At 37.5% G+C, this 16,678-nt stretch overlaps 1 non-coding gene across 1 annotated transcript; it reads right to left on the reverse strand.

The window, feature by feature from the left end:
• Positions 1-11,292: 11,292 nt before the first annotated feature.
• Positions 11,293-11,399, reverse strand: LOC127088902 (small nucleolar RNA R71). Its single transcript, XR_007790705.1, has one exon. It is a non-coding gene; the product is annotated as a small nucleolar RNA R71 (small nucleolar RNA).
• Between the last annotated feature and the right edge of the window lie 5,279 nt (positions 11,400-16,678).

Consider the following 16,678-nt stretch of genomic DNA (forward strand, 5'->3'; position numbering starts at 1 on the left):
TGATGACCAGTGTGCATGATCCAGCGAATTGGAGTTATGCTCTAGAGGGCCAGGGAGAGACCGTTGAGGAGTCGAGATCGCCCCCAGTTGCTGAATACACACCTGCACCACCATCTCCTAGAATCACCGTTCTCTCTAATAATCATTCATTGCAGACACCCGACATACGCACCCAGATTGCTGAGTGCCTTAGAGAGATTGCAGCGTTTAGACAGGAAGTGGCGGACCTAACTTTACAGATTGGAGTGTCTGATCTCACCCACGCTACTGAAGCCGCACTACGCCAAATAAGGGAAAAGAGGGCACTTTTTTTGGCCTATAACAGCGCTTTAAAGCGCCCTCTAATCTGGCGCTGGCATAGGTAAAGACAGCGCTTTTTTTCCTGGTGAAAGCGCTGTCTAAAGTGGCTATTTAAGCCCTTTAAGGGCCACTTTAGAGGGCGCTTTTTAAAGAAAGCGCCCTCTAAAGTGGAAACATTTAAGGGTTTAGAGGGCGCTTTTACTGGAAAGCGCCCTCTAAAGTGGAAACTTTTAAGGGTTTAGAGGGCGCTTTTACTGGAAAGCGCCCTCTAAAGTGAAAATTTAAAGGGTTTAGAGGGCGCTTATTTTGGAAAGCGCCCTCTAAAGTGGGTGGTTATTTAATTTTTTTTTTAAAAAGCGCTATATTTATTTATTTATTTTAGACAACCTGTATATTGAAGCAGTACACCTAAAACTGTATAATTTGAAGCCCTTTTTCACACATTGCATTCAACAAGCCTTATATACAACAATCCATACATATACAACAATCCACTGATATATAATCGTTTAACTTCTAAAGATTCTAAATATACAACCAATTCATAACTTAAAAAGAAATAAAACTAAGTAGCAAAAGCATCTCTGAGATGTATGTTTTTTTTGCTAGCAACAGTCTTCTTAGCAACAACCTCTTTTTGTTCAATATCAATAGCATGAACCTAAAATATCATAAAATTAGTTAGGTGATGTATAAGATCAAGAATTAACATTTTCTATGCATAAATATCATATAATTGTGTTTATACCTTCTTTTTTTTTATGCAACTGACTCGATTTGCTGCGTAATCCCCTTATATTTTTGGTCCCTTATCTTTTGAAGATAGAATTGATATTTGTTTAGATGGACATGTTCCATTGTCGTAGAGGGATACTTTCAAATATCCAGCATCATCATCTACGCGAATGAGGCTTGACGACAATGGAACATCTCCATCTAAACAAATATCAATTGATACTTTCAAGTATCCCTTGCCCCTTGCACGAATGATTGACTTCATAATAGCCATTTTACCTGTAATAAAGAAAACAATTAAAATCAAATGACAAATGTAAAAACAATTAAAATCATAAAAGTCATTTTACCTGTAATAAAGAAAACAATTAAAATCATTTGACCTGTACCTTTTTCACTAAGTTCTCTTTCTTTTCTTGGTTGAAATATGTTCTACATGTCTCTTAACAACACGGGCGGTTGGATTGATCCAAATACCCTCATTATGATCATTTCTAATATATGAATCATTTGATATAATATTCTCATCTTGATCATTTCTGGTAAACGATTCAATCTCAACATCAATATCAACTTGATCTCCAGTGTTTTCATCAATTACTTTGTTGGAAAAAAGAACTATAGACCATTTCGTACTTTTCGGATCATTGACATAGAACACTTGTCTAGCTTGAGAGGCTAGAATAAAAGACTCATCTTTGTATCCCACCCTATTAAGATCCACTTGCAAAAATCCTGACTTATCCATTCGAATGCCGTTATTATTTTCAACCCACTTGCAACCAAATATAGGAATCTGAAACTTCTCATAATCAAACACCTAAATGCGCTCGATAACACCAAAATACGACAGATTTACAAATTTGGGGTTTAAGTTCTTCACACTTGATATGTGCATTGCTTCAGCTACCACAGTGACACCACTATTCTGCATAGTACTTTTATCATCTTGTTCTTTGGTATAAAATGTGTATCCATTAATCGCGTATGCGCTATAAGAAAAAACATGGAAACTTGGACCATATGCTAAGCATCTCAACCTTTCTGTTATTGAAGCGGGATCTGAATAATACTTTGAATAAATATGATCCTTAAACCAAGGTATAAAACATCGATTGTGCTCTCGTACTATCCAATTTTCATTTCTATTGGGATTTAAACCTCGGAGAACATCCTTGAGAATTTCAACATACGGCTCAACCTCATTCTCATTGTGCAGAACATACAAATGCACTTGATCCCGTTCGACCCTTGATACTGCCACGATTTTATTTCCAATTAGATTTTTTCCTTCTTTCTTTTCGACAAGCTGAGACTTGGGGAGTCCGATTGACTGAACATTAGATAAATATTCAGTACAAAACTCAATCGCTTCTTCAACAATGTATCTTTCAACCATACAACCTTCTGGTCGACTTCGGTTCTTCACGTACCCTTTTAATATTTTCATATAACGTTCAACAGGGTACATCCATCTCATATAAGCTGGTCCACACAATTGTGTCTCTTTCACAAGATGAACAACTAGATGTACCATTATGTCAAAAAATGATGGAGGAAAAAACATTTCAAGCTCACACAAAGTAATAACGATTTCTTTTTGCAACATTGGTAAGATCGCAGGATTGATCACCTTACTGCAAATTGACTTGAAGAAAGAACACAACTTAGTTATAGAGCTTCTTACTTTTTCTGGAAGAATAGAACGTATACCTATTGGGAGAAAATGTTCCATTATAACATGGCAATCATGGGTCTTTAAACTCTTTAACTTGAGGTCTTTCATAGACACAAGTCTTCTAATATCTGAAGAGTACCCTTCTGGAACTTTAACTTCACTTAGAAACTTACACAATGTTTTTTTCTCCTTTCTAGATAGAGTATAAGCAGCAGGCGGTAGATATGTTCGTTTTCCTTTCTTCAAGGGTCCTAATTCAGTTCTTATTCCCATCGCTATCAAGTCCTTTCTTGCCTTAAGGCCATCCTTAGACTTTCCTTGTATATTAAGTAACGTGCCAATAACACTTTCAAATACATTTTTTTCAATATGCATAACATCAAGAAAATGTCTCACATACAAGGACTTCCAATACGACAATTCAAAAAAAACTGACCTCTTCTTCCACCCACTTTTGACAAGTGTGTGGGCAAAAGGCTTTCCAAACTGAGTATCCAAATCTTTCACCTTTTCAAAAATTTGATCACCCGTCAATATAGGTGGAGCTCTGCCTTGTTCTGTCTCTCCATTGAACGCCTTTCTCCATCCACGGTAGTGATGATTTGAATTTAAGAATCTCCGATGACCGAGAAAGACATTCTTCTGACCAAACTCCAAGCGCTTCCAATCTGTTTTATCTTCACAAATAGGACACGCACATTGACCTTTTATGCTATACCCTGATAGATTTCCGTATGCTGGAAAATCATTAATTATGCCAAACAACATCACCCTCAAGTTGAAACTTTCTTTCCTATATCCATCATAAACCTCCACACCGGTCTCCCACAAAATCTTTAAATCTTCGATTAAGGGCTTCAAGTACACGTCTATGTCATTCCCTGGTTGTTTAGGTCCAGAAATCAACATAGACAACATCATGTACTTACGCTTCATACATAGCCATGGAGGTAGGTTATAAATCATAATAATCACAGGCCATGTACTGTGTGAGATACTCTGGATACCGTGTGGGTTCATTCCATCAGTAGATAATGCCAAGCGAAGGTTTCTTGATTCTTCTCCAAATTCAGGATAATCATTATCAATTTTCAACCACTGTGGTGAATCTGCCGGATGTCGATACTTTCCATCTATAATTCTTTCATCTGCATGCCAGGTCAAGTGTCTTAAATCGGTTTCACTACGAAACATGCGTCTAAATCTCGGAATAACAGGAAAATACCACAAGACTTTTGCTGGAGACAACTTGTTCTTATATCGCGAGACACCGCATTTAGGACACTCATTTAGCGATGCATACTCATTTCGAAACAAAACGCAATCGTTTGGACATGCATGTATCTTATCATAGCTCATGCCAATAGAGCACAACATCTTTTTGGTCTCATATGTTCGATTGGGAAGAACATTATCCTCAGGAAGCATATCTTTCAAAAGGGCTAATAACTCTGTGAAACTTTTATCCGACCATCCATTGCCCGCCTTTAAGTTGTACAACTTTAATACCGCAGACAATCTTGTGAATTTAGTGCAACCATCATACAAAGGTTTCTCTGCATCACTTACCAACCTCTCAAACATTTCGGGACAATCCTTAAGATCTCCTTCAAGTGCTTCTGCAATCTCTTCAACTCGATCACAATCGTATGTATCTGCGCCACTATAGTTTGAGGCATAGGTCGTACTATCCCCCGGTTCAACATTCTCGTTACTTTTCTCACCATGCAAATTCCAACATGTATAACTTCGATCAATTCCATGCCTCATTAGATGCGATGTCAACTGAACTGCGTCAACCCGTTTCCCATAACAACAACCCAAGCAAGGACATATCATTCTACTGGGGTCTTCGGCGTGCGCAACGGCAAACTTAACGAATTCTGATACCCCATTCTCATACTCTCTCGACAATCGATTGGAAGACATCCATGTATTATCCATTACTAATTAGAATAAACAAAAACCAATTTCAGAAGAGAAACCAATTTCAGAAGATACTCTGTGCAGGGCATTCATGTCTCCATTTACTCTATCAAATAACATCCATACCTAAACTTCTTAAGTTACTAGCTACGCTATGTACTGGTTGGCTGTTAATGAAGAATTCAAACACATTCGGACCTAGGTTTCTAATGATACTGGTGTTGACACAAAATCAGATGTTCATAGGTCGTATAACCCTAACTACTGGGTAATGTAGTCCCATTGCATGCGCTATCATGGTCACTAAAAACCAACCGTCAATTGCCTAATAAACCCAAACTATTTAAATGACTATGAATATTGAAACTTTACAGGTCGAAACAAACGTAGCATAGACAACAATAACATAAAACTGAAATGGGGCAAAGCTAAAATAAAGCAATAGTGCAAGAAATAGGGCAAAGCTAAAACGAAACAAACGTACCTTTGATTGGTAGAAGGAGGAAACGTCGTAGATCTAACAGAGGTGGAAGGAGAACGCCTTAGAACCCTAACGTGAAAAAGAACAAAAATAATAGAGAGTGAAATAACAAAACGCGCAGTATGTTATAATTTTAATGTTTACTAAAGGGGACCTTAGAGGGCGCTTGTGGAAAAAAAGCGCCCTCTAAAGGGGGCCTAAGAGGGCGCTTATGGAAGTGCTCTCTAAGGCTTTCCAGAAGCGCTTTATAAGCTGGAAATGCACATGGACTTATAACAGCGCTTTATTAAAAGCGCCCTCTAAGGGTAACCTTAGAGGGCGCTTTCTAAAAAGCGCCATGTATTGTTGTCCTTCTATCTCGTCCTTATTTTTTCGCTTCACCTTAGAGGGCGCTTTATTACAAAAGCGCCCTCTAAAGTGCGCTGTCTATTGCTCCTTATTTTTTCGCTTCACTTTAGAGAGCGCTTTTGTAATAAAGCGCCCTCTAAGGTGCGCTGTCTATTCCAGTTTTTGGCGTAGTGCCGATTGTCTATATCAGGAGATCGCCGAGCTCAGGCAGGAGATAGCCGTGCTCCGTGAATCCACTCAGGCAGACGACCACCCTAATACCTGATCTCACCATTTCACTTTATTTCTCTTTCATATATTTACCGTATTTGCATTTCTCATTTTACATTATCGCATTTGGATACTATATAAATTACTACCGTACATTAGTATTTCTATTTTTATCTATATATATTTTATATTTATTTTATGTTGCATTTTAATTTTTTCAGTTATTTATTTATATTTATATTTAATTTCTGTTTTTGTTTTTGTTTCAGTTTTACTTTTTATTTTTCGTTTTTACTTTTATAAAATTATGCAAGTCAAAGAAACTAGGAGAATCACAAGACAAATGCTATCCAGACCCCCTCAAAGCCAAAAGACAAGCGAAACCCAAACCAAAGGACCAAAATCTGGCCCAGCCGGATTTTGCCTTGTGGCGCCCGCCATAGGACCTGTGGCGCCCGCCACAACGTCTGTAAATGGTCGGGCCAGACCTCTCTTCTTCACCATTTTTGCAACTTCCAACCTCCAAAACCCATTTTTTTCACCTTGGAAAAAAGCCCTTGAACCCATAAAAAGCTCATACTTTCCTAACCATCATACCACACAAATCACAAATCCACTTTCCATTTTTGATTTCATCCGCCGAATTTTGTAAAAATCCAACCTTTTCACCAACCACTTCATATTCTTCATCCACATTTCAAGAGCATTCAAATGGAATTCAACGGATTCGTTCTTCGAGGAGGGAAACCAGGGGAGAGACAAAGAAAAATCATTGAACGGTTGCAAAATCGGGAACTTCTCCCGACGAGGTATGTTGACGAAGATTGTCTATATACTTTAGGTATCTACCATAGCGTTTTTCATTTATTAGACTTCTTAGGTTTGCATAATTTATTTATCAACAAAGAACCCACCTATGAGCGGCTGACAATCGAGTTTTTAAGTTCCTTAATTTATATTGTCAGCCCTAACACTGCTAGCACAGTCGGTACTGTTTAATTTAGAATGGTTGCTGTTGAATACCAATTCAGTACCGATGAACTAGCCAGTCTGTTAGGGATCCCTCATGGGGAGGGTGCTATTTGTGAGGCCCCTTTGGATTCCGAATGGGTTGTTGAGGTATTTTTCTTCTGGGAGCGTCTATCAAACACTTCCATTAACTCTTTTGAAGGAGTTCTTGCCTCAACCATCCATAACCCGGCCATCAGAGTTTTTAGATATCTGTTGGCATGCACTGTTTTTGGCCGGGAGAATCCAAATAAGGTTAACGCTAGAGAGCTTCTATTTTTGCAAGGAAGCCTCACAAATAGGAAAATTAATTCGGTTCCGTTCATGCTCGCCCATATGATTTTAACTCTGAATAAGGCGGGATCGATTTCTTTTGGTGGATTAACTACGTCTATTGCTCGGGCACTTAACCTGAACAATGAGTTGGCTACCCTAAACCCCTTACCTCCTCGACAATTAACTTAAAATTTCTGAGAGACATGAAATTGTGTCGTTCAAGGAGAGAAGGAGGTTATACACTTATGATTCATGGTGTGGCCATCCCATCTCTTATTCTACCTTGCACTAGACGTACAGATATACGTGATGAGAGGAATTGGACCTACGATTTAGATGCTCCACCTGTTTTGGGTCCTCTTCCTCCTAACATTCCTGATGAGGCGGGACCATACACTGATGATGAATATGATCGGAGAGAGAGATCTCCCGTACCACATGTGTCCCCCCATCATCCTTCACCACCACACACCGCATCATCTTCTTCTTCTGCAGGTACCACTCATGGCTTCTATATTACAGAGGAGATGTGGCGTGACCACATGGCTAGAGAGCAGAGGCGAGATGTCCTACTCTCTACCATCCAGCAACAAATGGCGGACAACATGAGCTTTATGCAAGAGTCGCAGCGGAGGACAGACATGTCCTACGAGACCGTTCTACAGTCTATGCTTGCGATAACAAATACACAAGCCCGTCAACAACAATACAACCAGAGACACATGGCACTAATTGAAGCCACCCAAGGTTCCATTATTGGTAACCTTTGAGACGTGCAGACCGCTCAGGATGCCCTGCAGGCGAGGATGGATCAGAGAGACCGTCGTCGTACCCGTTCCCGTTGTCCACCTCAGGATGGCGAGGGCACTAGTGGTCAGCAATAGGTTGCCACGTAACTCTTCCCTTACCTTATTTCGAAACATTGGGGACAATGTTCGATTTAAGTGTGGGAGGATCATTTATCGTTTTCCTTTTATTTTCAGTTTATTTGCTGTTTTTAGACTGTTTATTTTGTTTTAGTTGTTTAATTTCCCTTTCAGTTGTTTATTTTGCTTTTTAGTATAATGCATGAGTCTGACGAGTCACCAAATATAGTAGATCCTTAGTACAATCCTACCTCCCCATACCTTTAGCCCCACCAAATTTTTTTTTGCAAAAAGAAAATAGTGTTATTTCGAAAGTTTTCAGGCTTTAAGGACATGTTTTGAGTAAGGATGCGGTGACTTGGGAGAACTTTGCGAAACATCAGTATCTGTTTTAGCACCATAGACTTCGTAAATATAGGAATCACTCCCGAAACCCCATATACCATGGCCTTAATCATCATTTCCGTATAAGTCCTTAGTAGTTTATCTCAGCAGTCAGCTCCGGCTTACGCATCCTCTACGTAGGGGACCGATGCAAATAAGTGAATGATCCAGAAGAACAAAAAAATAAAAGAAAGCAAAAAGGCAACTCCGGTATAGGTGACCCTCACAAAGTCATTTAAACCAAAGAATTGTAAAAAATTGCTACAAAAAGAAAAAGAAAAATAAAAGCAGTACTCACTGTTAGTTGGTTTAGAGGTATCTGGCACTGAACTCGGTAGGGCGGATTACGATCCGATCCCCCACAACTACAGTTGGGTCCAGAAAAGGATTTACACATATTTATGTGCCAGAAATCCCATGCTTTGATCATAATCACTAACAGGCCACTCTACTATGAAGTATGTACGGATAACAGGCTTAATGTGATTGCGCCTGAATGAAAAGGACACAAAAAGAGATGAAGAGGCAGGCCTAGGTATTGTGGGATAATATGGGCTGGTTAATATAGGAATGAAGTTTATGTCCGTATTTGCGGATTAGTGTCATCATGATACCCTTAGTTCACTCAGTTAGTACCTATCACTGCATCCCGACTTGAACTTAGAATTTTTACCTGAAGCACTCGTTTTTCACAAATTTTCTTTTATGAGCTTTTCAATGTTTTGCTTGAGGACAAGCAAAGGTTTAAGTGTGGGAGAGTTTGATCACACTAAAATTTACGTATTTTCGACTCCGATTTCGCATGCATTCTAGTTATTTTATTATCGTTTTGTTGTGTTATTATTGTGTTTTCCTTTGATTTCAGGTTTTTACCTTAATAGGAGCCCCGATCGAGAAAAGGAGCGAAAAAGAGCCAAAAACCCTAAAAATCAGCATTTTGCTCTTATGGCTTACCCCATGGCGGGCGCCACAGTCCAATCCATGATGTGTCCAATTCAAACTTCCATCAACTCCCACATTTTCCCACCACTTCCACTAAGGCGCCCCACTTTGTGCTTGTGGCGGGTGCCACAAGAGGAAAACGGTTTCCTCTATTTTCAAGTTGAAGGGCATCTAAGTCAATTCCACCTTTTTTATTTGCCTATAAATAGAAACGCGAATTCAGTTTTACAATCACCCAAACTTAGAGCAGACGAAGATCCGAACGTTGGAACAAGGCGAAATCAGAAGCAACTTTGTTTCACTTAGGCATATATTCAGTTTTATAAAGTGGTAATCGCTTCGCATTGGAGTGTTACCACAATTGTGTAATTGAGTCTGTGATAGAGTCTGTATTCGAGTTTGGAGCACTTTGGAAGGAAGTTAATCCTGCCGCCATTTTCTTTTCCGTATTGCAATTTACTCAGCCCTCCGATTGGAGCAGGTTTTTATTACTCGCCTTTACTTTATTTATTTCCCGCACTCGCCTTTACTTTATTTATTTCCCGCACTCGCCTTTACTTTATTTATTTCTCGCACTCGCCTTTACTTTATTTATTTCCCGCACTCGCCTTTACTTTATTTATTTCCCGCACTCGTTTTTATTTTATTTATTTCCTCACACTCGCTTTAAATTATTTATTTTCCGCACTCGCACTACTTTCATTTATTTTCTGCACTCGCTTTAAATTATTTACTTTCCGCACTCGCACTACTTTTATTTATTTTAATGCACTTTTACTTTACCATGTCTAGCTAAATTTATAAGGCTAGAATGTAAGGATCGTAATTAAACCAGTAATCCGTACAATTGTTCGTAGAAACACTTAAAGGGCTATTTTAACTTTCAACTTAAGTTTTCCCGCACTTCAATTCCGTTGGGTAAGATCGAAAGCCGTCCAACGTCTTTTTAAACTTAATTGTTTTTAACTATTTCAAAAACAGCGAAAGCGCTTTGTCTAGTTCATTAGGAGTTTTTAACATAAAAAAGAAAAGAGATTTTGAAACTATTTTCGGACGCGTTTATAAGTTTAGAGTCTGGTTCGTGAGAACCTCTTTTGGTTAAGAAATCCAGGTTATAATACTTTTCAACTTAGTCAAGATACTATATTTCTTAAAAATAGGTTTACTACTCTAACGCAATGCGCACCTTTTTATAAGTGACAATAAGAGGGTTTGATTAGGGAGTACAACTCGGTTTTGAATACGCGAAAGCGACAGTTCCCGTTAAATTAGTTCTTTTCAAAGTAGGAAACATTGCCCATAAGTAGTTCTATTAGCAAGTACTTGGATTATCATTTAATTATGTGAATTACATTCGACCCTGTCTTTATTAGTTAAATTTATTTTAAAACTTTACTTTTCAATTGCACACTACAAAAACACCTATTTTAATTGCCTTTGATAAACACCATAACAATAGATAACGATAGATTGACACTTGATCTCTGTGGTTCGATAATCTTTTATATTACTCTGACGCGTTCGTACACTTGCGAACATCAAGATTTACAACGCATCAAGTTTTTGGCGTCGTTGCCGGGGAACAATTTCGTCAAATTTCATTTTTCTGTTGTTATATCGTTTAGACTTAGGTTATTTCCCGCCGGTCAATGCGAAGAACTCGCAGCACCGGAAGTTTAAGTTTAGTAAATCCTCTGGCGGAACCTGAACGTTACGCTCGCGCACGTTTATTCTTTCATAGAATTAAGAGAGCTATGGCCGAAGATCAAAACCAAAGACCTCTTAAAGATTTCGCTCAACCATCTAACGAAGAACCTAGTTCTAGTATAGTAAACCCGATCATACCAGCCAATAATTTTGAACTTAAACCATCTCTGTTACAATTAGTGCAACAGAGACAATTCGCGGGTCTCGCTACCGAGAACCCAAACCAACATTTAAAAATATTTCTTCAATTAGCAGATACTTTTAAAACCAATGGAGCTTCTCCTAAGGCAATACGTTTAAGATTATTTCCTTTTTCCCTCAGAGATAAAGCTCTATCATGGTTAGATTCCCTTCCACCCAATTCCATTACGACTTGGGATAACCTTAGAAGAGTTTTTCTTGCTAGATATTTTCCCCCGAGTAAGACCGCCGTTCTTCGAAACCATATAACTAGATTTGCCCAAAACCAAGGAGAATCGCTGTTCGAAGCTTGGGAGAGATATAAAGAGTTGTTACGAGCATGCCCACATCATGGCTTAGAAAATTGGTTGATCATTCAAACCTTCTATAATGGACTTCATTATAACCCAAAGATGACCATCGACGCTGCCGCAGGCGGTGCTATGATGAACAAACCTTACCCTGAAGCTAGTGCCCTCATCGAAGACATGGCTCAAAACCATCAATCATGGGGAGTCGAACGAGCGACAGTGATATAGAATTTAAGTGATATTGAATGTGGAATACCCAGGAAAACCATATTTAGGCACCCCTTTTGTAGATCTAAGTGATATAGAATTTAGTGGTGTCAATTATAGAATTGAATCAATAATGGTTAATCTTGGGGATATGGATCTTCATCCCCATATGAGACTCTTCTGGGAAGGATTTAGCTTTGGAGAAAGTAAGGTGATTAAAATCACTATTATAGAAAATATATCATGCATGATCTCAAATCGTAAAAGGTTGCTAGGGGTTTAGAGTTTCAACTCATGCATAAATTTATCGTTGATAAAGTAATATGGTGGTTGAAGGAATAATTCATATGTTTGACATAAGGCTGCCATTTTTTGTATTTGAAAAGTAAAGAATACATGTTTAAAAAGGCATCACTATTGACTCTAGAAGTAGCCACTGATATCGAGAATTACTCATGGGTAGATGATGAGACTTTGGGGACCTGGTCTTTATACACATAATAGGATAGTCTGGAACTTACATATTTGGAAGTGGGACTGTCATTAGATCGATCTTCCTTTTAACAACTTTAATGTTGAAATTATCAAACATCCGTAAATCTCCCCCTAAAATTGCAGTCCATAAGTTGGGCATATGTGAAAGCTTTCTAATAATGGTGTGAGTAAAAGAATATATTTCCCATGTTGGTATTGTTCTTTCAACTATTGCATGAGCTAAGAAAGCTTACTGACCCCGACCCTCCTTAAGGGGGAAATTGATATGTTGTTAACAATGAATTTCATGTGTGTATTTTAATGATTCATCACATTTTCGATTATCATTTACTTGAAATTTGATTTTATCAATTTTTTTATAATTTGTTTTTGATCATTCATCATGGTATTATACCTTGAGATATCCTTTACACTAAATTTGAAATTGAATACATTGCAATTGTTTCAGCCAATGGCTCAAGGACACTACTGACCAAAGGCCCAATAGCACGAGGCCAATTTATTAACCTGCTCTATTAAGCTTAAGGTATACATACCTTCACAAAGGACTTTCAGGTACACAACCTCTAATCTCCATTTTCACCTTAGTTATCTTGAACCTAACTGACTTAAGTGTTGGAGTACTAACCATGCAGGTACCCCCTTGTTCCATATTAGCGGAGATAACCAACGCCGATTCAAGATAGACACCGATTGACAAAATTGTGTCAAGATCAACCCCTATGGTTCAAGAAGCACCGTGATCACAACCTTCAACCCACAGTGCCATATCATATAATTGCACGCCAAGTTTCACTATGATGTGATTTTCTCAAGCTCATCCATTTTTGGTTTCATAATGGAATAATGGTGCCATATATGAGAAACGACATCTGATTCCTGCGATTTCCACGCGGTCAAGTTGAATTCTCATATCAAAATTTGAAAACGTCTCCGTTGAATGAAATCTTTTGGAATAAAATTGTTCATATCCCTTGCGTTTTGATGATAACACAGTACTTAAAGAACAATTGGGTATAGTAACATATATTCAAGTATGCAAGATCACAAGCTTAAAATTCAACTTAGAGTTGAACCTGATGAAAGCATATGTAGAGAAGCTAAAAGACTCAAATTCTGAAGGATCAGATTCGATGCTCTGAACTTGGTATCTCAGCTTTTGAAGGATCAGAATAGGAATGTGGTATCTCAACTTCTAGTGACAGCTCAGACTCTGAAGTCCTTAGCTAAAGGTGCTCAGCTTCTTATCCGTACTCTGTCCCCATAGCAGACCAATCTTGTCAATACCAGTCTTATGTAAAAAGTCAACTAGAGTTTCTTAGTGCAAGGCTAAAAAAAAGTTGATGTGATCTCTTAAGTCTGATCCAATGTCTTGGTTGTTACCTAGTATGAGAAATAGACACTGGACAAAGTCACTACACATTTGATGAAGATCTTAATCATATTTGTCTTCCAACATATCTCATAGAAATGCGTCTCAACAAAGAACACTTGTGCGAGTTACTTTCCAACGACTCTTTTTCTGCCTGTATAAAAAGGAGTTGAAGATTTGAAGGAATGTTAACCACTCTCGAACAATCTAACAAGAATAACTTTGAGCTAAAGTATTTATCTATTTATTTCACAATCTCTTAAGATTTCTTATCTTTGTAAACTTAGAAATCTTAAGTGTTAAGAATCTTTGTGGTTGTTGTATCACTTTTATACTTCTGAGTATAGTTGTTATCTTTTTTACTAAACTATTTGTTTAAGGTAGAGGAAGTCTCTTGCTAGTTTGCTTTAGCAATGGAAGTCTCTTGCTAGTTTTCCTGAGCAGTGGAAGCCTCTTGCCTGTGTGCTTAAGTAGAAGTCTCTTACTGGATTGCTTTAGTAAATGTATCTTTCTAGTGTGATTAAGCAATTGAAGTCTCTTGCTAGTTTGCTTGAGAAAAGTGTAATCAATTTGATTATAGTGAAAATATCTTGTTGGACAAGGGGACTGAAGCACTTTCAATTTAGCAGAGGAACTAGGATAACTCTGTGTGTTGCTTTGTTTCTTGCTTCTGAATATTATTCATTCCGCTGGTATTAACTCTGAGATCAAATTCTGACTTGTTTATATTCTAAACTTAGTTTTTCATGAGTGAAAAAGAATTAACATACACAATTCAACCCCTCCCCTTCCTTCTTGTGTATTTTTCTCACCTTCAGTTGGCATCAAAACACATTCTGTGCTAAACACTTTATAGTGGTACAATAAAAGATCCTAAGAAAAATACTCGTTCCTTCATGTCATGTGCGTCTGGATCGACCGATGCTTATGGTATATCCTATGACTATAATACTACTGAGAAAAGTCATTACTCGGCTAAACCACCTACATTCAATGGTGACTCCACTTAGTTTGAATGGTGGAAAAGTAAAATATATACTTAAATCATTGGTCTCAACGATGAGTTATGGTATATCCTTGAAGACGACATTAACATTGAAGTTAATGGTGTTGGAATGGTAAAGTGTAGGAAAAATCTCACATCAAATCAAAAGAAAATTTACAGAAAACATCATAGAGTTATAGGCATTCTGATAAAAGCTCTACCTTATTCTGAGTACATCAAGATCATTGATAAGTCAACTGCTAAGACTATCTTTGAGTCTTTGTGTTCTACTTATGAAGGGAACCAAAGAGTCAAAGAGGCCAAGGCCGACCTTCTTGCACAACATTACGAGTTATTCAGAATGAAGGATGATGAAGATATTTAAACCATTCTTTCTAGGTTTAAAGTTCTTGTATTAAACCTTCAGGTTCTGAGCAAAAGTTACATACGCCTGACCATGTAAAGAAGATTTTCAGAAGTCTCCCTGCTAGATACAAACCTAAGGTCATATCTATTCAGGAGGCTAAATATATGAGTATATTGAACCTTGAAAGTCTAATAAGCAACATTTAGAGCCATGAGATGGAACTGAATAGAGATGAGTCTGTGATGAAATCTAAAACACTGGCTTTGAAGTCAGTAGCTAAAAAATATGGTGGTAAAGTCGTCAGATCCTCAAAAGTTTGGAAATCAGAAGACGCTTTTGATGAAGAAGTTTTTGATGGTGACTCTGTTGACCACGAAATGGCCTTTTATAATCAGGAGGTTCCAACAACTGACAAAAAGGAACAAGAGATTCTCTGGTAGAAATAGTGGATTCAGAGGCTCTAGTTCAAAAGACAAAGATGATAATCAGAAGAATTGCTTCAACTGGAAGAAGCCTGGTCATTTCAAAGTTGATTATCCTAATCTGCAGAAAGACATACCAAATAAAGGAAGCTTCCATAAGGACAAATTCATAAGTACTTTAAAGAAGAGTCTCATGGCAACATGGGATAAACTTGATAATGAATATAGTTCAGATAAAGATGAAGGAGAAGAAGATCTGACATTGATGGCTCTCACATCCTCTGACACAAAATATGAATCAACTTTTGATTCAGAGACTGAAGAAGAAGAAAAGTTATTTTCTAATTTATCTTGTTATGATCTTATCTCTTTTATTCAAGACCTCATGACTCATTCCAAGACAAGGGAAGACACATGAAAACTTTGAAAAAGAAAAATGATCTTCTAAAAGAATAATTAAAATCTTCTTAAAATAAAATTGAATCTTTAAAAAAAGATCATATTGCTCAAACAAATAAAGTGACTGGTAAGTTATTGAGTGAGCATGAAATGGCTCTTCAAAATTTTATCATAACTGGTCTTGAGAGAAGAAAACTTGCTTCCATGATATATGGAGTAATTAAGAGCAAATGGTTAGGTATGGGTTACATTAAAAGATGTTATAATTAAAAAGCTTAACTCTTGAAAAAAACCCTCATACCCTTCTTCTTCAAGCAGTGGTCAAACAAAGCTGAAAACTTATTTTGTGTCTGCTTCTGATACAGGAAAAATTCTGAACCAATTAGAACCTGAGATAACATAATCAAAAGTCCTAAACAAATCACTACCTAAGACTTCAATGTCAAAGGTCCGGATGAAATCAGAACCTAACATTCAGAAGTCAAAGGTTATGAAGAATTAAGAATCCAAAAATCTCAAGTCAAAGGTTCTAAAGATATCAAACCCAAGACTTATGGATCAAAGAAACTGAAGGGTTCAGAAGCCAAAGTCAAAACTTATCCAAGAAAAAACTATTATAAGCAAAAAGTTTGGAATGAGTCTAGACCCTTTTATTAGGAAAAGGCTCAGAATAAAAGGAAGCGTGTCAGAACTAATAATAGAGGACCCATAAGATTATGGGTACCTAAGTCTAAAATTGTGTTTGTTGTAGATATGCTTAAAGGTAGTAATAAGTAAATAATCATGGTACCTAGACAGTGGTTGCTCACTTCGTATGAAGGGAGAAAATCATATGTTCTAAACCATGACTCTGAAAGAGGAAGGAAGTGTGGAGTTTGGAGGAGGATAAAAAGGGAAGATCATTGATATCAGTACTATCGGTGATTCCTTAATCTCTGTTAATAATTTTTGGTTAGTAAGTGGACTCAAACATAACCTACTGAGCATTAGTTAATTTTGTGCCAGTGGTTATGAAGTCTTGTTTAATACGAACTTTTGTTAAGTTATCAATGAACCTGAAAAATCCATTTTATTCAAAG

The sequence above is a fragment of the Lathyrus oleraceus genome, chromosome 5 (assembly GCF_024323335.1).
Source record: "Lathyrus oleraceus cultivar Zhongwan6 chromosome 5, CAAS_Psat_ZW6_1.0, whole genome shotgun sequence".
NCBI lineage: Eukaryota > Viridiplantae > Streptophyta > Magnoliopsida > Fabales > Fabaceae > Lathyrus > Lathyrus oleraceus.